The sequence below is a fragment of the Plecotus auritus genome (assembly GCF_963455305.1).
Source record: "Plecotus auritus genome assembly, chromosome: 8".
Taxonomy (NCBI): Eukaryota; Metazoa; Chordata; class Mammalia; order Chiroptera; family Vespertilionidae; genus Plecotus; species Plecotus auritus.
In genome coordinates, this window is record NC_137782.1 from 99,038,051 (window position 1) to 99,059,861 (window position 21,811).

Consider the following 21,811-nt stretch of genomic DNA (forward strand, 5'->3'; position numbering starts at 1 on the left):
CGGGGATTAGGCAGTCTGAAACTGCCCAACTGCCTGTGGTTCATACTCTGGAAGGCATCGAGAAGGTACCTGTCCTCACGGAAGGACATTCCCCGGGAATTAAGCAAAAAGCTGGCCCACAGTTCGTGATGAAATTTAAGTGACCATGGAGAGGGGCAGGTCTTTGCTCCCAGTATGGAAAGGGTTTTCAGGGCCTCAACACTGCTGTTTCCTGGATTTCAAAGCCCATAGTCAGGGCTGTCAGAGTCACAGGTCACTCCAGGGTGAGATGCCCCCATGTTGGGGACCGTGGCCCAGGGTTGTCTTAAAGGAGTGCTGGTGGCTCCCTGCTTGCCACCCTCCCACCGGGTAAGAGGCAGTCTGTGAGCAGAAGGTGACCTGGTGGTGTGCGTGTTAGGCCCTTAAGCCAACTTCCAGAGATTGGAAAGTCACCCCTCTTCTTAGGAGCTAAGTAGCCAGCCAGTGTGGCTCATTGGTGAGGTGAACAAGGGCCTGGGGAACAGCCGGAAATAGTCACGTGAACAAGGCTTGGGGCCGGAAATAGTCACGTGAACAAGGACGCGGGGAACTGTAAGTGACCCTGGAGCGTCAGGACTTTGCTCCCAGTATGGAAATGGTTTTCAGGGCCTCAACACTGCTTTTTCCTGGATTTCAAAGTCCAGAGGCAGGGCTGTCTGCATCGCAGGTCAGTCTCTAGGATGAGATGCTCCTATGTTGGGGAGTCTGGGGCATCCCTGTGCTCATGTACGCCCATTATTGTCTTAAAGGAGTGCTGGCGGCCCCCTGCTTGCCACCCTCCCCACCAGGGATTAGGCAGTCTGTGAGCATAAGGTGACCTGGGGCTCAGGACGTTAGGCCCTTAAGCCAATTTCCAGAGATTGGAAAGTCACCCCTTTTCTTAGGAGGTAAGTAGCTGGCCAGTGTGGCTCATTGGTCAGGCGAACACGGGCCTGGGGAACAGCCCGAAATAGTCACGTGAACAAGGGTTGGGGCCCGGTGACCAGCTTAAAGTGTTCATATCATCAATGGGGAGGGGCCAGGTGGAGAGCTAGAAGTGCTGAGGTGACCAAGAATATGGGCTGGCTCAGGTGAAGAGCCAGAAGTTCTCTGGTGGACAAGGGCTTGGGGACCAGGGACTGGCCGGAAGTGCTGACATCATCAAGGGGGAGGGGCCACGTGGACAGCCTGAAGTGCACAGGTGGTTAAATGTTTGGGGCCCGGGTACCGGTCAGAAGTGCTGATGTCATCAAGGGCAGGGGCCACGTGGACAGCCAAAAGTGCTCAGGTGGGTAAGGGCTTGGGGCCTGGGGACCGGCTGGCAGTACTGACATCATCAAGGGGAGGGGCCACGTGGACAGCTAGAAGTGCTGTCCAGGCAGAGTGGTTAGGCTTGGCCCAGGGAACAGCTGGAAGTTCTCAGGTGCACAAGGGCTTGCTGCCAGGTCAACAGCTGGAAGTGGTCAAGTGTAAAGGCTGGTAGAGTCAAGTGAATGCATTCGAGGGTCCCGAGGGGTCGCAAACACCCAAACTTCCTGTGGTCCATGCTCTGGAAGGCAGCCAGAAGGTACCTGTTCTCAGGGAAGGGCGTTCCCCATGAATTAAGCAAAAAGTTGGCCCTCAGGGCACTTCAAAGTGTAAGTGAGCCTGGAGGGGGCAGGCCATTGCGCACAGTAGGGAAAGGGTTTTCAGGGCCTCATCACTGCTTTTACCCGGATTTCAAATCCCAAAGGCAGGGCTGTCAGAGTCACAGGTCACTCCAGGGTGAGATACCCATATGTTGGGGACCATGGGTGGTCCCTGGGCTCATGGACGCGCAGGGTGGTCTTAAAGGAGTGCTGGCGGCCCCCTGCCTGCCACCCTACCCACCAGGGAAGAGGCAGTATGTGACCAGAAGGAAATCTGGGGCTGTGGGTGTTAGGCACTTAAGCCAACTTCCGCTGATAGGGAAGTCACCCCTCTTCTTAGGAGCTGAGTAGCCGGCCATTGTGGCTCATTGATCAGCCTAACAAGGGCCTGGGGAACAGCCGAAAATAGTCATGTGAACAAAGGTTAGGGCCCAGTTACCAGCTTAAAGTGGTAATATCATCAATGGAGAGGGGACAGGTGGACAGCAGGAAGTGCTGAGGTGACCAAGGATATGGGCTGGCCCAGGTGAACAGCCAGAAGTGCTCTGGTGGACAAGGGCTCAGAGACCGGTGACCAACTGGAAGTGCTGACGTAATCTAGGGGGAGGGCCAGGTGTACAACCTGAAGTACTCTGGTGGACAAGGGTTTAGGGCCTGGTGACAGGCCGGAAGTGCTGACGTCATCAAGAGGGAGGGGCCATGTGGAGAGCCAGAAGTGCTCAGGTGGATAAAGGCTTGGGGCCGAGGGACCTGCCGTGTGTGCTGACGTCATCAATGGGGAGGCGCACGTGGAGAGCCAGAAGTGCTTAGGTGGTTATGGGCTTGGGGCACAGGGACCGTCCAGAAGTGCCGACGTCACTAAGGGGGATGGGCCAAGTGGACAGCCAGAAGTGCTCAGGTGGATAAGGGCTTGGGGCTCGGGGACCAGCCAGAAGTGATGATGTCATCAAGGGGAGGGCCTATGTGGACAGCCAGAAGTGCTGACCAGGCCAAGTAGTTGGGCTTGGGCCAGTGAACAGTTGGAAGTTCTCAGGTGGACAAGGGCTTGCTGCTAGGTCAACAGCTGGAAGTGGTCAACTGTAAAGGCTGGTAGAGCCAGGTTAATGCATTAGAGGGTCCCAAGGGGTCGCAACTGCCCCAACTACCTGTGGTCCAAGCTCTGGAAGGCAGCCAGAAGGTACCTGTTCTCAGGGAAGGGCATTCCCCATGAATTACGCAAAAAGCTGGCCCTCAGGGCGCTACGAACTATAAGTGAGCCTGGAGGGAGCAGGCCATTGTGTGCAGTAGGGAAAGGGTTTTCAGGGCCTCATCACTGCTTTTTCCCAGATTTCAAAGCCCAAAGGCAAGGCTGTCAGAGTCGCAGGTCACTACAGGGTGAGATGCCTGCATATTGGGGACCATGGGGGGGTCCCTGGGCTAATGGATGCCCAGGGTGGTCTTAAAGGAGTGCTGGCGGCCCCCTGCCTGCCACTCTACCCACCGGGGAAGAGGCAGTCTGTGAGCAGAAGGTGACCTGGGGCTGTGTGTGTTAGGCCCTTAAGCCAACTTCCAGAGATTGGGAAGTTACCTCTCTTCTTAGGAGCTAAGTAGCTGGCCAGTGTTGCTCATTGGTCAGGTGAACAAGGGCCTGGGGAACAGCCAAAAATTGTCACGTGAACAAGGGTTGGGGCCCGTGACCAGCTTAAAGTGGTCATATCATCAATGGAGAGGGGACAGGTGGACAGCGGGAAGTGCTGAAGTGACCAAGGATATGGGCTGGCCCAGGTTAGTAGCCTGAAATGCTCTGGTGGACAAGGGTTTGTGGCCTGTTGACTGGCCAGAAGTGCTGACGTCATCAAGGGGGAGGGGCCACGTGGACAGCCAAAAATTCTCAGGTGGATAAGGGCTTGGGGCCCAGGGACAGGCTGGAAGTGCTGACATAATCAAGGGGAGGGGCCACGTGGACAGGCAGTATTGCTCAGGGGGATAAGGGCTTGGGGCAGTGTTTAATCACTGGGAAATAGTGTTCAAAGAGCTGCATACTGAGTAGGATACTGGTTACATTTGCAATTCAGTCTCAATGAGTTGGCGTTTTTTGAAAAAAAGTTGGTTAAACACTTAAAAATTCATTTTCATAGAGCTGGTATAACAGTATGAAAGTATTTAAAACTCTTAGAAATCACAATGATAAGTAGGCTAATGTTTGAAATAGTAATAATTTACATTTAAAGAGCTGGTATATATGTAAAAACGCTGTTTAAACACTTGGAATTCAAAATGAATGAGCGGTGCTCCCACCTCGCAGGGTTCTTAGACACTGGCTCTTACCTGTGCTGATTCCCTCTCAAACTTCCACCCTGGTCCAGAGGCCCATGGTCCAGAGGCCCGTGGTCCAGGTGACAGGAGATGGCTGGCCCAGCACCCACTTCCGTGGTCCAGGCACCCAAGGACCCACTCTGCAGTTACTTCCCCGGGGCCTGAATGTTTGATGGGGACAAACATTCTTGGCAACCAGCAACATGCCCCCATGGGTTCTGACCCACAGAGCGAGGTGGGTAGGTTTCCCTAGAGCAGCGGTTCTCAACCTGTGGGTCAAGACCCCTTTGGGGGTCGAACGACCCTTTCGCAGGGATCGCCTAAGACATCCTGCATATCAGATATTTACATTATGATTCATAACAGTAGCAAAATTACAGTTATGAAGTAGCAACGAAAATAATTTTATGGTTGGGGGTCACCACAACATGAGGAACTTTAGGAAGATTGAGAACCACTTCCCTAGAGGCCCCTGGAAACGACCAGCAGCAATGCCACTCCCAGGAGGACCTCAGGGCCAACGCCCTACCGCCACTGCAGAGGTCTGACAGACACAGGAGGGGGAGACCTGTCCTGTCTGTCCTCTTGCCTGTGTGCTGAGTGTGGCGGCTGCCCAGGGCAACCCCAGCTTTCTAATGGCGGGAGTGGATTGAGTCCTCGTAAGCTCTGAGGCCAGAGAGAGTCCAGACAGCCCATAGCTCTTCAGCTCCGGTCAGGTGACATGCAGCGGCCGGCGGGCACCTGGGGGCAGGCACCTGGGGCAGGCACCTGCAGGCGCCCTAGGAGCAGGTGGCACAGGGACGTCCCAGCATCTGTTCTGCACCAGCTGCTTGCGGGAAACACGTCAGGGCCCCAGGGAGCATGAGGCCTGGAGGGGCTGGAAGAGCTCCCGTTCTTAGCACAAGGCACAGCTCTGGGTGCCAGGTGCCCTCGCGCGAGCATGCCAGGGAGCTTCCTGAGGGCAGAGCCCATGCCCGCTCCTCCACACCCACGGCCCGCTTGAAGGGAGCCAGCGGGCAGACTCCTAGGCTAAGGGTGGAGGCTTGTGGGCGCTGGTTGGGGCAAAACTCGGACAGTTGAGAGCTGGGCGGAATATCTTGACTGAGAAGTTCCCTCTTTGGAGAGAGGTGACCTTGACACACTGGGCTCCCAAGCCTGGAGCACCAGTGCGGGGAAGGGGGTCCCCACAACATCTGCCTGTTCAATTGAGCCAAGGGTTCCGTCGAGGTGCCACGGAGGGCTGCGTCTCCATCTCTAAGTGGTAGACATATCTCCTAGAGCAGTGGTCGGCAAACTGCGGCTCGCGAGCTACATGTGGCTCTTTGGCCCCTTGAGTTTTTAGGAAAGGCCAGCTTAGGAGTACCCTAATTAAGTTAATAACAATGTACCTACCTATATAGTTTAAGTTTAAAAAATTTGGCTCTCAAAAGAAATTTCAATCGTTGTAATGTTGATATTTGGCTCTGTTGACTAATGAGTTTGCCAACCACTGATCAGCCAGTATTTGATCAAAAACATAGATGCGACATAGAGGACATGAAATATATTATAGGAAGTTAGTTAAACCCAAACTCCTCCTCTTAATAAACTGTCAAATATTTTGTGTTAAAAGGGTGGCTTGATAAAGTTGAAACATTAATTGATAAGTAGTTAAACATATTCTAGACCATAATATTTAGATAACAGTGAGAGATTAATATCAAATGTGCCCACTGAAGGAAGTTCTCCACTTGGCATCCTCTGGCAGAATTTAATGCTGACCCAGAGCAGGACAGTGTGCTTTCTCAGATGAGTTTCTGTTCGATTTTGAACCTTATTTCTCACTCATTGATCACGTTGAAATATTCACAGCTAAACTTCTTTTCACTTTCCTGCTTCTTGCTAAGTGTGGATTAAGATCTCAGTAGTTGCCTTTCAAGCTATCACGTGTTAAGTAAAAACGTTTAAATACTACACAAGTTTAACCTGCTCCACAACCGCTCCAATTCCAGCTGGGACTTGGAAAAAGTGTGTACAAGAAACAAGATCTGCCCAGATTGTCAAAAACATTGACATGTACCTCCTAGGGTTTTTAAACCTCTCACATTCATCTGGAAAAGACAGAGGCACTTAAGCTACATTTGCAAGAGCCGTTTTTGACCAATCTCACTATTCTTAAGTGTTTTTTTTAAGTATTGCCTTCCATTTTCTATACTCCTGACCCCACCTTATTTTACCCACACAAGTGAACTAAAAGGCTTATAACAAAGATCTTTGAATAAATTTAATAATTTGGTAAATAGATCCTCCTTTCTCCAGTTCCCAAAAAGCTATCAATTCTTTTTGGATTCTATCTAGAGATGAAAAATGGATAGACATAAACACAGTATTAACTTGGGTTACTTATTAAAGTTCATTTCAATCTCACCAAGATATACTCAAAAACACCCCATATTCCGTCTCTCCCTCCTCATTCACAAGCAGCAGTAACAAGGAGAGGCAGGAATCCCGGGTCAAACAGGAAAATTTATTAACTCTGTCCCATTGTTAAGGCAATTCCCAGGACTGACCGAGTATTGGTGGGTGAACCTAGCAGATGCACCTTTTTCAAATTAAGCTTTTCAAGGATAAAAGCCAAGGTGAGCCAGGTTCCTCCGCAGCTGAAAGGGTTTGTGCCGGACCAGAGCGCCCCGCCTCCGCACGGCCCGAGTCCGCTCTGAATCCTCGAGGCCGGCTCCCCCATGCCCGTGGCGCCCCGCAACCAGGTCAGAGGGGGTGGCGCGCACACACTCTCTCACACACACACCAGAAAGCCTACAGCCACAGGCAGTCTGCGCCCCCTCCCCTCTCCCCACCCCCCACCCCGGGACAGCACGCCTCCCCCCTTCCCCCTCAACACTCCTCTCCCCCTGGGGACAGCGCCCCTCTCCCCCCCACAGTGCTCATCTCCCCCACCCCGGACAGCGCCCCTCTTCCCCCCACCCCCGAACAGCGCCTCTCTTCACCCCACCCCGGACAGAGCCCCTCTTCACCCCCCACCCCGACAGCGCCCCTCTTCCCCCCTTACCCCGGACAGCGCCCCTCTTCCCCCCCTACCCCGGACAGCTCCCCTCTTCCCCCAACCCCGGACAGCGCCCCTCTTTCTCCCCCACCGCGCTCCTCTTACCCCCACCCAGGACAGCGCCCCTCTTCCCCCACTCCGTTCCCCTCCCCCACAATGCTCCTCTCCCCCTGGGGACAGCGCCCCTCTCCCGCTGGGCCCGCGGGTGGGAAGGGCAATGCGGGTCTCACCTCGCGGACTGCTTTCCGGTAAGTGCGGTGGGTCGGTGGGGGTGACGTGTCCCGAATGGGGGGTGGACAGAAGAGGCAAGCGCTCATCCGCCCCATCTGCAGCCACTGCTGCTGCGGCGCCCAAGGAGGTGCTGGCCGCGCTAGTGGGCGGGAGGCCGACAGGCACCCGGTGCTGGGAGGGAGGGAGGCCGGACCCCTGAGAAGGGGACCCAGGAGGAGGAGCCAGGAGGAGTGACTGACTGGGAGAGGTGGGGGAGGGGAGGGAATTCAGCCCTCCTCCCGGAGTTGCAGCTCCTGTGGAGAGACCTGGGGGTCAGAGGAGAGCCTCAGGCTGCACCCCATGAGGCGGTGCTCAGGGTCAGCTCAGCCCTCCTGGGAGGGGTTCTTGCTGTCACTTTTGCAGCTTATTCCTCGGGCGATCGGTTTTTTTCCTGGGGCGGCTTCTTTTGCTAGAAAATCATTTTCCAGTCATTTTCAATGATGATCTGTCATCTAAAAGGAAATAAATTTTTGATAATGTTTTGTTAATTGTTTAATATCTGTTTGGCACTCTAGCAACAATGGCTTATTGAAACAATGCAAATTGGTTTAGGTTTCATTTCACAAAATAGGTTAATTAGTTTTGTTTTTGTACTAAATTGTGCCTGACACATAGACAATAATGAAGTTTATGAATAAGAAATGAAAAACTATTTTCTTGAGCTAATGCTTTAAAATATCTTTCACATGTAAAAGAGTAAAAAAACATAAAACAAAAACCAGCTGGGCACCATGCTTGTTCTGCTTTCTGTCTTTATTTTTTTTAAATTTTCTTTTTTGGTAGTTTGCTAAAGTGGTTTAAAAATCAAAGATTTGGCCAGGCCAGTGTTGCTCAGTGTTTGAGCATCAACTCATGAACCAGGAGGGTCACAGTTCAATTCTATAGTCAGGGGACTCTCTCATCATTGATATCTCTCTCTCTCTCTCTCTCTCTCTCTCTCTCTCTCTCTCCCCCCTTCCTCTCTCTCAAATCAATAAAAATATATTTTGAAAAAAATCAACGTTTTGAACATGCCCAGATTAAAAAAAACAACAACAACAAACTCACACAATTGGAACATACCAAACAAGTCAATCCAAGACTAATGACGTGGCCATCGGCTGCTAAAATATTCACTGCTAGTATTAGTGGAGAGAAATGGTGTGCCTGAGTGTAAGCACATAAGGGAAATGAATGCAACACGATTGTAGTAATCAGTCATTAGCGAACGTTGTAGTTTGTTATTAATTATGTATAATAGGATATTGTAAAAATTAAATTATGAAACTTTTATTGAAACATTTCTTACATACTGTTATATTGGCTGGGCCACAAAAATATTCGTTTTGGGCCGCGAGTTTGACATGCTTGATTTAGAAAATAAATAGTAATGTTTTAACAGCCACAGCCTGGCATCTATTGAGATAAAGAAACTTTAAAGAAGAATCAACAAAATCATATTACTATAGTGTCCTGTCCTGTCATCAGTCACACTTTTGGTAATAGTGTGTCCACATTTCAATTACCCACCAATCTTGACTGGACAGAAACCACGCCTAATTCACCAGGACATCTCCAGCACCTAACACAATGTCTGGCACAGTAATAAGTGATTAATACCTATTTGCCAAATCAATAAGCAAAGGAGTATATGAACAAATCCCACACAGATGTAGAATCTCACTAAAAGAATTGTTAAGAGAAAAGAAAAAAAGGAAAGAATTGTTAAGAGAAAATAAAAAAGTTAAGAGTATTTCTTGATTTTTGGATGAATAGTTTTGACATGTGACTGACCAATGGTTTTATTATTTCACTAGAGGCCTGGTGCACGAAATTTGTGCATGGTTGGGGGTGTCCCTCAGCCCAACCTGCACCCTCTCCAATCCAGGAGCCATCAGGGGATGTCCTACTGACAGCTTAGGCCCACTCCCCATGGTTCTCTACTTTCTGCAGGGCCTGGCTGCTTCACTGCTGCCGCTGCAACGAAGCCGCCATGCCCCGCTGTCCTCTCTCTGTCTGCAGGGCCTGGGGGCTTCACCACCACCATGGGAATGAAGCCACCACGCTCTGCTGTCTGTTCTCTGTCCAGTGGCAGATGAGCAGCCACTCACCTGCTGTGCGTCCCCCAACCCACACCCACCACCGGTGTGTCTGACAGGACCGGGTACTCCAGCAATGGGGCTGACAGGACCAGAGACTGTGGCAGGGCTGAGAGGACTGGGCATCACCTTCTTGTGGCTATGGGCGCCACCATATTTGTGACAGAGTGATGGTTAATTTGCATATCACCCTTTTATTAGACAGGGTTATATTTTTACAACTAAGGTTTCTTTATCGTCTATGTAAAATTATTAGTATACTTCTTTTCTTGCTTTACTTCTTTTTATGGCTTCTCTATCTGTTTTAGACCTCATTTGAGGATATTACAGCTGATGGCAATTACTCGTCTTATACTATAAAAGGTAGTATGTCTACTGAGATTATATTTGTAGCAATGTTGAGTTTTACAAAACTTTCAAAAGGTTTATTAGATAAGTATCACTTTGTTCTAGTTTAAAGATAATATCATAGTTTATGGTTACTCAACATATGGTAAATAATACTCATCAATCCAAGGCATTCATGGTTATGATATTTTGCCATCTCTCTTCAGATGAGCTAATATGCCTTTTAGAATAAAAGCACAATATAAGCAGGTAATGTGTCAGCCAGTAAAATATTTCTTCTTGCTTCCTTACCTACTGAAGCTACAGTTCCAGTTACCTGCTACTGAGTAACAAACTGCACCAAAGCCTTGATTAAAGCAGCAGGACCGGAGGACAGGCTGCGGTGGTGCTGGTTCTTGCAGGTGGAGAAGGTGGGCTGCCCAGACGCGGCCGTGCACCTGCTCCTGGTGAGCTGCTAGCCTCCCTCTGGTTGCCCATGTCCCTGCCCTTTAGCTCCTGTAAGAACGTGGTTTTGCAGATTCCTGCGGTCATTGTGAGTGTGAAGTCCGCATTGCCTTTGTTTCCTGCCCGAGTCTGGAGATTAAGGTGTGAAAACTCCAGGAACTGTGGCAGTCGCACTAATACAGACTTGCTCTGCCCTCTGTGCCTCTGACTTCACAGAAATGGCCAACCACATATCACATTAACACACAGCCCTCTTTAGGGACACACCATGTACACAAAGTAAACTTGGAGAAATCTCACTACTGAACTTCTGTGTTGCAGAAGACACTTTGGAATAAAAATCTCTAAGAAGATATGTTTCTAAAGGAATATAAATGGAGTGAGTGTAAGTGCAGTATGTTTGTGTGTAGAGCCTGTTTTCTCTGTTCCTCAAGGGCAGGTGAGCAGGCTGTACTGCCTGAGTGCAGCCGCACCTCCATCGTGGCCACAGGCGTGCATCAGGCGAACCCCAGAGGCTGGTCAGCTTATACCCTCCCCACCACCCCCTGGGAGTACAGAGGGCTCCCTGGTGTTCTGTATCCTGTAGACCTAAGGGGGTGAGAGCAGAGGAAGGGGGAGAGGACACAGCTTTGTCCAGGTAGCTAATTGGTCTGTTTGTAGTATCTTCATTTTACGTTCTGTTTTATTAACGTGTATTTTCCTAGGAAATCACCCAAGTCCTCCAGGTTTCCAGGTTGATGCAATAGGTTTCTCTTATTTTTAATTTCTCCTCTTTCTAGTTTTCTACAGAATTGTTACAGTTAATGAACAAATATTGATACATTATTGTCAACTTAAGTCTACATTTCATTTAGGCTCCCATAGTCTAGGCTCAGTCTCAGTCCTGACACCTCTTTTAATTACTCTCCAGTCTTCCAACTGGTTGGGGTGTTATGCTAGGACATGGGAGCAGGGGAGAAATGCGCTGCCAGGGGAGAAATCCATGCTGTGCAGCCCGCGGGGACTGCATGGGGGAGGCATGTGGGCAGTTCTTACACATGCAAAGTGACAGGAGTTGGTCCTAACTTGGAAAGGTCGGCTGGTCACAGTGTGGAGGTGGGACTGGACAGAGGGGACAGGAAGCTGGACAGTGGGACCGCTGGTGAGTGTGGTGCTGGCCGAGCTGAGGCAGGATGGGGTGGGCAGAGGAGCAGGGTGTGAGGACCAGAGAGGCGTGATCAGCACTGTCCTGAGGATGGAGCCAGCACGGGTGTGGGAGCTGGTACCTAGGGGGACTGGCCATTCGGACCCCAATAGGAGAGCTCATTCTGCTGAAAAGAGACTATTTGCTAACCTGTGGGTTTATTGGCCATCGAAAGAAGGAAGGACTAAGAAGGGAGGGAGGATAGCGCTGGTCGCACGCGGGGCAGCAGCCAAGGGCACCACCTCACTGCGTCCCCCCAGCCACCCAGAGGGAGTGGCGTCCCCTCTGACAGGGGAGACTGAGGCTCCATTTCTCTGCTTGAAGCCGCACAGCCGGGAGGTGGTGGGGCCAGAAACGGGCTCTGTGCTGTCTGGCTCAGGCCCTGCCCCTAAGGGCCTGGGCTCCACTCGGAGCCGCCAGGAAGCTTTGGGCAGGTGAGGCCTCGGGAAGGGGCTGGGCAGAAGCAGACCTGCGCTGTGGCCAGGAGCACGGATTTTAACCCCTGGAGGAGCCTGGCCCGTGGCTCAGGGGCTGCATCGTCCTGTCATCAGGAGGCCCCAGTCCCCTTCCTGGTCAGGGCACGGCCCGTGTGCAGGCTTGGTCCCAGGTATGGGCGTGCGGGAGGCAGCGCATTGGTGTTTCTATCAATGTTACTGTCTCCCTTCCTCTCTCTCTAAAATCAGTTAAAACAAAACAAAACAAAACAGGCTGGAGGCAGGGAGTGGGAGTGGTAATGGTGAGATGGCTGGAGTTTGCGGGGTGAGCACCAGAGAGGAGGGTTTTAAGCAGAAAAAGAGTCTCCAAAATGTCATGAAGATTCTTCTTGATTCTTTGGTTGAGCACCAAGCTGCACATACATGGATGAGATCCCAAGAGGCCTGGAAGGACACGCCTGCAGACCGAGCCTCTCCTGGGAGGCGGGACCCCTCAGGCTCGGGAATCCCTCCTCGCGGCCCCGGGAGCAGAGACTCCCTGAAGACCAGTCCCCCAGGAGAGAGCTGGGACCGGTCAAGGCTGCTCTAGAGGCACCTGGGCTTATTTTAAAAGCAAGCCTCAGATGGACCACGTCTGTGTGAAATTTAATAAGTTGTTGCCAAACGAAGCACAAGATCTACGGAAACCCGTCCTGATGTGGCTGCCTCAGGATGAACAGCGTGGCATCCAGCACCCAACAAAACACTAGGCGTGAAGAAGCCAACGTGTGACTGATCATCAAGAGAAAATAGTAGAAACCAACACAGAATGACAGGGTTGATGATAAACCACCCCAGCATTTAAAGTATATTCAGGTGTTTATAACAAACATAAAAATAAACAAAAATGAAAGAAAGGAAGAATGTATGTGTAAAAAATCTAAGATCCAAAACCTTATGCCTGTTGATGGGCTCAACAGTAAGTTGCGTGTTGTGGAAACAAGAGATTTGTGACCTGGAGACATGGAAATAGCAACTGTCTAAACTAAAGCACAGATGAAAACGCAAAAAGGCTGCCTCCTCTGCCTCCCAACAGCAATCTTTATGAGACGGCGGTCTCTCCAAAGGCCCAGGAGGAGAGGAGAGGTGGGAAATGTCAGAAAGGAGACTATGTTCACAGGAGGGCTGCCCTCATTTAGGCTGAAGGGAGAGGGAACAGGCACCCCACTGTTGGGACCGGCAGCCAGGACTGCAAGGGGCAGGCACACAAGGGGCAGGCACACAAGGGGCCTCCTGGCATCCGGAGGCGTTGGAAGCAGAGGCAGAGCCTCTACCAGCCAGTGGAGCTGAGGAGCCCCGCGCGGCGCCACTGGCAGGAGGGCACCAGTGGGCCAGCCTGTCTGGGGGCTGCTGCAGGGGTGGGAGCCCCCCCTCTCCCATTGCTCCCCCCACGCGCCCAATCCACTCAGGGCATAGACAGCCCTGTTATTAGAAGGGTTTTTATTTTATTGAGACCAAAGCATCGTTCCTTATAATTATGGGCTTTGGTTCATGATTTGCCTTAATACACACACACACACACACACACGGTGAATGGGACACGCCCCGCCTCAGACCTGGGAGCCTGACGCCCCTCAGCCAGGAAATGGCTGGCTGCCACTCGCGCAGCTCCCAACCCTTCCACTGCAAGCCTGGTTTCCCTGTTTCCTATGACACCTGCACCAGGAAAGCCTGGGGAGCGGCCCCTCCCCCTACCCGCCTCTGAGCTGGGGAGGTTGGCGGAACTGGCAGCAGGTGCCACAGGAACATCACAGGGTGCCACCCGGGCGTGCGGGGGCCCTACTGCCCCCTCCCCTGGCGAGCGGGGGCCACAACAGCACGGATGGACATGGAGAGCATCATGCTAAGTGAAATAAACCAGTCAGAAAAAGATAAATATCACATGATCTCACTCATTTGTGGAAAATAATCAACAACATAAACTGATGAACAAAAATAGATCCATAGACTTATAAGCATCGAACAGACTGTCAAACCTCAGTGGGGAGGCAAGAGAGGGTGGGATGGGGTGGGGGATAAGAGATTAACCAAAGGAAAAAAGTTAATTATGAACAAAACAACAGAGATAGAATAATAACAAATCAATAAAACAGATAGATAAATAAGGAAGTTCAATTTTTAAAGGGGGAAAAGTAAAGGAAATAGAAAAACCAAACAGGTGAAAGGAGAAGAAAAATGGGAGGATAAAAAGAGAAGATATGAAGAAAAAGTTGCAAAATATAATGGGGATAAAATAAATGAAGTGTTGTTTGCTTCAGCCATGTTTTACTGCCCCATTGGAACTGGTTCAGGACCTCACTCTTCTGTCCTGTCTGCGGATGCTGGGCTTCCTGTGAGGACCTAGGTGCTGGCCACTGTCAGGCGCTGTCTTTGGCTTCTAGCACCTGCTTGGAGCTCCCAGGATCCACAGGTCCACTCTTTGTGTCCGTCTCCCATCTGCCCTCCTTGCCTGTCTGCCAGCTGTCAATCTTAATCAAGGCCTGTTTCTGACTCGGCTTTAGGAGGGGTTGGTGCTGTTTCAATTTCAGGGAATATGATGGGTGTGTTTACTGTGTCAGAGCTACTCCTACGCCAGTGGCCCAAAATATGACTCTGGCCTTGGTTGGTCAGAGATCCTTGTATGGAGACGGATGGGGTCATCTGGGACCCTGTAGTTTTTATCAGTCTGGTTCCTAGAATTGAGAGCAGATGGCCCTGAAGCATAGGCCATCTTGTTCCAGTAACCTCTATGTTGTAAAAACTGCTGTTTGAAATTTTCTACTAAAATGGTCCTTTGTTCTGTGAGTTAAGTTTGCTATTCTTGGCTTCTCTAAACACGCTTGCTCGCATAATAGGGGAAGTGAGCTCACTTATCTGGTCCTGCAAGGCCTGTTTACTTAAGCACTGCTCCCATTTTGGAAAGGCCATAAACCATACAACCCCCAGATGAAGTTATCAATACTGGCACCAGGCCAGGCCTTGAGATACAGTCTCACTGCCCCATCCCAGCACATAGGGTTTTGTTTGTTTGTTTGTTTTTTGCAAAGCCTGTGTAAGGTCCAGAAGCCCCGTTCCATATTTGAAAGACAAAGAGTCTGGGAGAGTATAAAGGGAGGGCTTCCTCTATGTTATTTTGCTCAGACTCTGGAAACAATTCCTCTGAGACCGCTAGTGTAATAAAGACTCCAAATTAATTTGGCTTCCTAAGGCGTCCTCTGTTTAGCTCGCTGATTTACAATATAACAACCCCTCTTCCAATCTGGTCACTGAGGCTCCTTGAGACTGTTCAGACCTGCAAGCTTGGCCTCTGCCTTTGTTTCTCAGTGAACCTCAAAGTGCAGGTGTGGCAGGCTGTATGGGGGGGTGTCCCCTTTACCTGCTCTCTGGGTATTGGGAGCAGGTAGCTCCTCCCAGGGAAACTGGCCGTTTGGTTTGGGAGCCTATGAACGACCCATTGCAGGACTTCTGGCTCCTGCTTTCCAGGTCTCCTTGCCCTGCTTCCCTCCCCGCCTCTTCTCAGGCGCCTCAGTCAGTGCCTCCCACCCTGAGCCACTGCCTGGGTGTGTACCTGCAGTTGAAGACTCCTGTGCTCTGAGTTTAGAGATAAAAGAAAGAAAAGGGGGAATCAAAACTGTGGCTCTCTCCCCACTAAATGGTGAATCACTAGAATAGTAAAATGTGGAAACTAAAAATTATTACTTTTAAATGCAAATCAGCTGAGTAAATTTAAAATAAAAGGATCATGCAAGAGAAAACAAAGTCAGTACTGTAAGTTTTTAATAGTGTGTGGAAGTGGCATACTATTATATGAAGCTAGACTTCGATAAGTTAAATAATCTTAGACCAGTGGTTGGCAAACTCATTAGTCAACAGAGCCAAATATAAATAGTACAATGACTGAAATTTCTTTTGAGAGCCAAATTTTTTAAACTTATACTATATAGGTAGGTACATTGTTATTAACTTAATTAGGGTACTCCTAAGCTGTCCTTTGCTAAAAACTCAAGGGGGCCAAAGAGCCGCATGTGGCTCGCGAGCCGCAATTTGCTGACCACTGTCTTAGACCAATGACTGAAACAATTAACAGTCATAAAAACAATAATACTACCAAAAAAGCCATTGCCAATAGGTCAGCAGAGGACATAAAATGGAGCTCAAAGATAATCCATAAGTCTAAAGGAAAAAGTTTGAGAGAGAAAAAAATTAAATGAGTGAGCCAATAAAAACAAATTGTAAAATGATGATAGAATTAAACCTAAGATGGGCAAATATTTCATCAAAAATAAATGGACTAACGCTGGCAGTTGGCTCAGTTGGATGGAGCATCATCTGATACAACAAAAGGTTGAGTGTTTGATTCCAGGTCAGGGCACATACCTAGGTTGTTAGTTTGATATTTTCATGTTTCCCTCTCAGATCAATGTTTCTGTGTCTCTCTTTCTCCCTCTCTTGCTGAAAAAAAAAATCAATAAACATATCCTCAGGTGAGGATATTAAGTAAAAGAAATGAAATAAGAAGTGGACTATATCATCAAATTAAAAAAGGCAGACAATGTATGACTGGATTAAAAGACTCATTGAGATGCTTAGTACACACACAAAAAAACTAATTTTATTTTAGTTTTTTTAAAGGATAGTTCTGAATTTATTTAAGTGGATTAATTCTTCATAAATAGCCCCCCCTTTTTCTTTCTTTAATCTTTATTGTTGAGATTATTACAGATGTCTATCCCCCTTATCCCCACCTCATTTTTTAAAATATATTTTTATTGATTTCAGATAGGAAGGGAGAGGTAGAGAGAGATAGAAACATCAATGATGAGAGAGAATCATCAATTGGCTGCCTCCTGCACACCCCACACTGGGGATCTAGCCTGAAACCCAGACATGTGCCCCGACTGGGAATCAAACCTGGGACCTCCTGGGTCATAGGTCAACGCTCAGTCACCAAGCCATACCAGCTGCCCCTTGCTCCCCACATTTTAATTGTAAAGTTATAAAGGGACTAAAAGGTTTGCAAGTAAAATGATTTCTTTAAAATTACCTAAAATTTTTTATAAGAAAGCTGTGGTGGCTACATTAATATTATAAGAAAAGTAAAGTGGTTATATTAATTAACATTAAAGAAATATTAGAACAATGAAAATCATCAGTGTTAAAAAGGGCTATTCCATAATAATGAAAAGATCATTTCAACAAGAAGATACTCCTAAATATGTATGATTAAATAATATAACTTCAAAATACACAAAACTGACAAAATTGAAAGAAGCAATAGACAATTCCAGAAAACCTTGAGATTTTAACACTCTTCTCTCCGTAATTGATAGAACTAATTAGGGGGAAAAACGAACGAGAATATCTGTACCTGAGAGTTATGGTTTATTACTTGATTTAAATTCATTGTCATTTATAGAAACCTCTATCCAATAACAATAGAGAGCATTTTCCACCCAAATGTATTGGAAATAGTCACCAAGATAGACTACATTCTTGGCCACAAAAATGTCTCAATGGAAAAGAATTGAAATATATAGTGTATGTTCTTTCATACAAAATAATTAGTTTAGAATTCAGTCACAAAAATTGCTGGGAATAAAACTACAATCTTCTACATCAGGGTTGGGGAAGGTCTGGCCTGAGGGCCTTTATAAGGCCCAAGAAATCATTGGGTCTGGCCCTGTCATGGGATTAGGGGAGGGTTAATTAAATGTGTGACAAAATGTAGCAGGCTAATTTTTAAGCTCATAACTTTGTATGTTAAAAATATCCAAATGGCCCTTGGTAGAAAAGGGTCAAAGAAGAAAATCACAAAGAAAATTAGACTATATTTGGAACTGAATATAAACACAACCCATTAAAATTTGTGGAATAAAATTAAATAAGTAAGAAAAATTTCAAGTCATAAGTGCTTATATTGGACACAAAGAAAAGCATAGTCAGTAGCCCTAACTGCCACCTTAAGCTAGAAAAACGAGCAACCTAGGTCCAAGGTATATAGTGGAAAGTATTGAACAAAGATATGAATACTTGTGAAAGAGTAAATAACACTATACAAATGTACTGAAACCAAATATTATTTATTGGGGGGAAAATCAATAAATGTTATCCAACCCTAACTAGACTAATCAGGAAGAAAAAGAGAAAACACAAATTACCAATTTAGGTTTGAAGTAAGTGACATAAACAGTTTCCTAACAATAGACTCCACAACTTAGAAGCACTGTATAATTCCCTCACATTCCCAAAGTGCAGAAACTGCCTGAAGAAGGAAGAGAAGGAAGCAGCATGGCTGGGACCTGAGGGGAGAGGGGAGCAGGGGGAGAAGCTGAGGGGAGAGGGGAGCAGGGGAAGGAGCTGAGGGGAGAGGGGAGCAGGGGAGGAGCTGAGGGTATTTGGGGGCTAGCTATGGGGCTGTGGTCAGGGTGAGAGCTGGGCCACAAGTGAGGCCAGCTTTCTCTGCTCACTTTTGTCACTTGGAGTTTTATTTCTCCAGGAGCCACAATGCCCCGAGGCTCCTGTCTAGAGAGCCAATGTGCCCCTCCTGGCTCTCTCCTGTTCCTTCTTCTGTGCTAAGCTGCTTTTTGTTTCCCTCTCCCCAGCTTTACAAGAACAATGATGCTGTGTGTTAGCCATGTAGAAACCTGTGTAGAGATGCCGGCGGCTGGACTGTCCTATTGTGCACAACAAAGAGTGAGGCTGGGATCCCAGCAACCAATCCATGTTTCTCTGTCACATGGATGTTTCTCTGTTTGTCTCCTCCCCTGTCTCCTTATCTCTAATCAGTGATGATTAAATGCAAAAAAAAAAAAAAAAACTGCCACACATATGTAGGCAGTTTAAGCTTGGAAAAAAAAACATGAAGATATATAATATGAGGAGGTAGAAAAATTCTTTTTCTTAGTTTTAAGTTTTTTAATGATTCAATAAAGTAGGAACAACTTTCTTTGCATTTAAAATGAGGTCAGGGTCTGGAGGCATGGTGTTCTAGAAATCAGAAGTTTATGTAAATGAAATTGTCCCCTGTAGGTAATCTGAGAAAGTCACAATATGACAAATGTTACAGTTTCAAAGAGGAAAACTTTTGATGGTGAATTCTGGAAACTAAAAGGTCAAGATCATTGATTCTTATTTACAGCATAGAACGGTCCTTAGAGAGTGACGCATGAGCATTGAGAAGAAAAGCAACAATGTCCAGATGCCTGCAGTGGTTCCTCGTGGAATTCTGTCTCCCAGGGGGTCATGTTCTTTGCAGGGAGCACCTGAGTTCCCTCTCTGACCCACATGGCGCTTGTGCTGTCAGCCTGTGGTGCTGGTGTCCAGTGAATGAGCAGGTAGCTCAGCCCTGCCAGGAAGCGAGCCCGAGACACTTCTCTCTGCCTCAGGTGGCACCATGTCGCAGAGGCCGGTCCATGTACCTCAGCAGACACTTAGGGGCATTTATATAGGACCAGAGGCATCTCCACAAAACCTGAGGAAAGATGAGGCAGAAAGAGTGTCTGCCTACAGAGGACCATCAGGGGTTAGCTGGTGTGGGAAACGGTGTGTGTTTTAGTTTATTGTGTGTTGTGATATAGTGAGAGTTTTGGTGAGGAGTGGGGTTACTGAACATAGATTTATTCATGCTTTGCTTCATCTTATAGAGAAACTAAAGACATTGGGACTGTTAGCAAACATGTCCTGTGGAACATTAAAAAATTATACCATGAGGAAGTATATTTCTAGAAAGGAATTTGTTCATACATTTACCAATCTAAAGAATACTGGTGTCACAGACAATTCACATTCCTTATGAAGGGATCACCATTCTGCCACCGTGATGCTGCTTTTTGGAATCTTGATCTTAAGCTGTGTATCAAGGAGCAGGACTCAGACAAAACCTGTGGCCCTGCCCCTTTTCCTGCCCAAGGACATGCTCCTCTCTGCTGCCCCCTAGTGTACATATTAGGAATAGCATCTCTCTACAAAAGCATCTGCTCATGTCATTTTGCAAGGGCTTGAAGGCCCCAAGCTCCGAATGCCTTGTGTATGTACCCACGTTTTCTTTCTGTTTCAGCCTCTCCTGCAGGCAGGGTCTCTGACTCGCTCATGTATGTGAGGGGCCCATCCATACATATGTCTTACAGGTGGTTATTTCTGTTGCTAATCTGTGTCATATCTATTTGATTATTAGACCAGAAGAAAACCTTGAGTTTAGAGGGAAGTTTGTTTCTCTCCCACAGAAGCAAGTAACCAGATATTTTATAGAATGTAAACTTTTGAAGTACATCTACTTCACCCTGTCCTGAACGAAGATTTATCAAGTTATCTAAAGTAACATTTTTGGGACTGGATGATTTTATCAATGAAATTTGGAACAATCTACTAGTTTAGCTTCTGGATGTAAAGCTTTTATTTACCGTTCCAAAGGTGGGAATAATAAATATGACCACAGCTTTGCATTGTACATGTTGATTTTAAACTGTTAGGTAAGTTAAGAAAGAACCTATAGTTCCCCCCATTTCTTCCAAAAAGATTTCCATGGAAATACCTGGTTTCAGGAGGGAACGTTAGCCTAATTGCCTCAGCTTTAGACCTTAAGGCTCCAAGCAGGAGCCTGTTGACCACCCCCACCTGTGCATGTCCTGTTGCTTTGGGGTTGTCTTATAAACATAACCTGCCAAGTGTGCTGCGCTTTTCCTAAATATCACCTGTTCTTGTTGTATCGTAAATCAGCGAGCTAGACAAGAGGCCTTAATAGGTCAATTAGTTAGAAGTCATCTTTATTTCGTGCAGGTTCAGAGCAGAATACCTCTGTCAAATTCTGAACAAACACAGGAAGGAGTATTCCCTTTTTATATCATTCTAGGTCTTTGTGTAAGTTATTTTTGCAGACAGCTTGTAACCTTGAGTATATATCATATCTAACAAACACCATTCATATCTATACAGACAACTTGTAACCTTGAGTACATATCATATCTGTGCAGACACCTGGTATGGGAGTACATATCAGTATCAGTGTATCAGCCCTTTATGTTGGATGGCTAGCTTGGAAGGTCAGGCAGTTAAGTTTATCTTTCCTATTATTTAAGCTAAAAAGCAAAGTTATTTTATGGAATAAGAGACCACCTAAAAATGACAGAGTTGACTTACAGAGCAAGGGACTATCTAAAAATAGCAGAGAATTTCAAATAGCAGGTTTTCCAAAAGAGGGATTGCTAGTATGCTTCATTCCCCACTGGTTTTATGTACTGAGTCAAATCATTGACTCTTGTGGATCATTGTTGGGGAGAGGATCATATCTACCCCTGAGGACCATGAGCTTGATAGAATTAATTTTCTGTTGAATAAAGTTAATAAATCAGTTTATAAGATAAGGGCCTGGAATGAGGGCCAGGAGTATATGCAAGAGTCTCAGCTTTAGTGGGTCTGATGAAGAGTCTTGGATTCTTTATTCTGCCTGGGCTGCCTTAAGCCCGGTGTGATGAAGCCACATCGGGATCCCATTGACCTTGACTGCTGTGGGGGTGGTCAAGATGATGCTGTGTGGTCCTTTCCAGGTAGGAGTCAGTCCTTGGGTGGCAATTTTTTTTACCTAAATAGAGTTACCAGGTTGGAAAGGATGGACAGGATCAGAAGTTGGTACAGGCAGAGCATCTTGAATGTGCTTCTGGACTGCTTTCTGGGTGGACTGTAAAGCCTGTAAGGACTTGAGTAAAGATTGGTTATGGCCCTAACCAGTTTGGCTCAGTGGATAGAGTGTCAGCCTGTGGACTGAAGGGTCCCAGGTTCAATTCCGGTCAAGGGCATGTACCTTGGTTGCGGGCACATCCCCAGTAAGGGGTGTGCAGAAGGCAGCTGATGGATGATTCTCTCTCATTGATGTTTCTAACTCTCTATCCCTCTTCCTTCTTCTCTATAAAAAATCAATAAAATATATTTTTTAAAAAAAGATTGGTTATGGATTTCAGCGTTTCTAGATTGGGTTTCCATGTAAGCTGGTGAGGTGGGTAGGTCAGGGTCTGAAGAGTCACTAGAATCTGTAGAGGCCCCACTGGTTTTAGGGCAGCCTTCCAGGCTGTTTCGTCTGCTTC

The 21,811-nt window shown here is 47.5% G+C and overlaps 1 long non-coding RNA gene across 1 annotated transcript in view; it reads right to left on the reverse strand.

Annotated features, from left to right (window-relative positions):
• Positions 1-21,811, reverse strand: part of LOC308256029 — a 122,605-nt gene that overhangs the window by 40,237 nt on the left and 60,557 nt on the right. The window contains exon 3 of the long non-coding RNA XR_013961397.1: positions 7,191-7,682. This is a non-coding gene — a long non-coding RNA (uncharacterized lncRNA). The remainder of the gene's footprint in view (positions 1-7,190; positions 7,683-21,811) is intronic.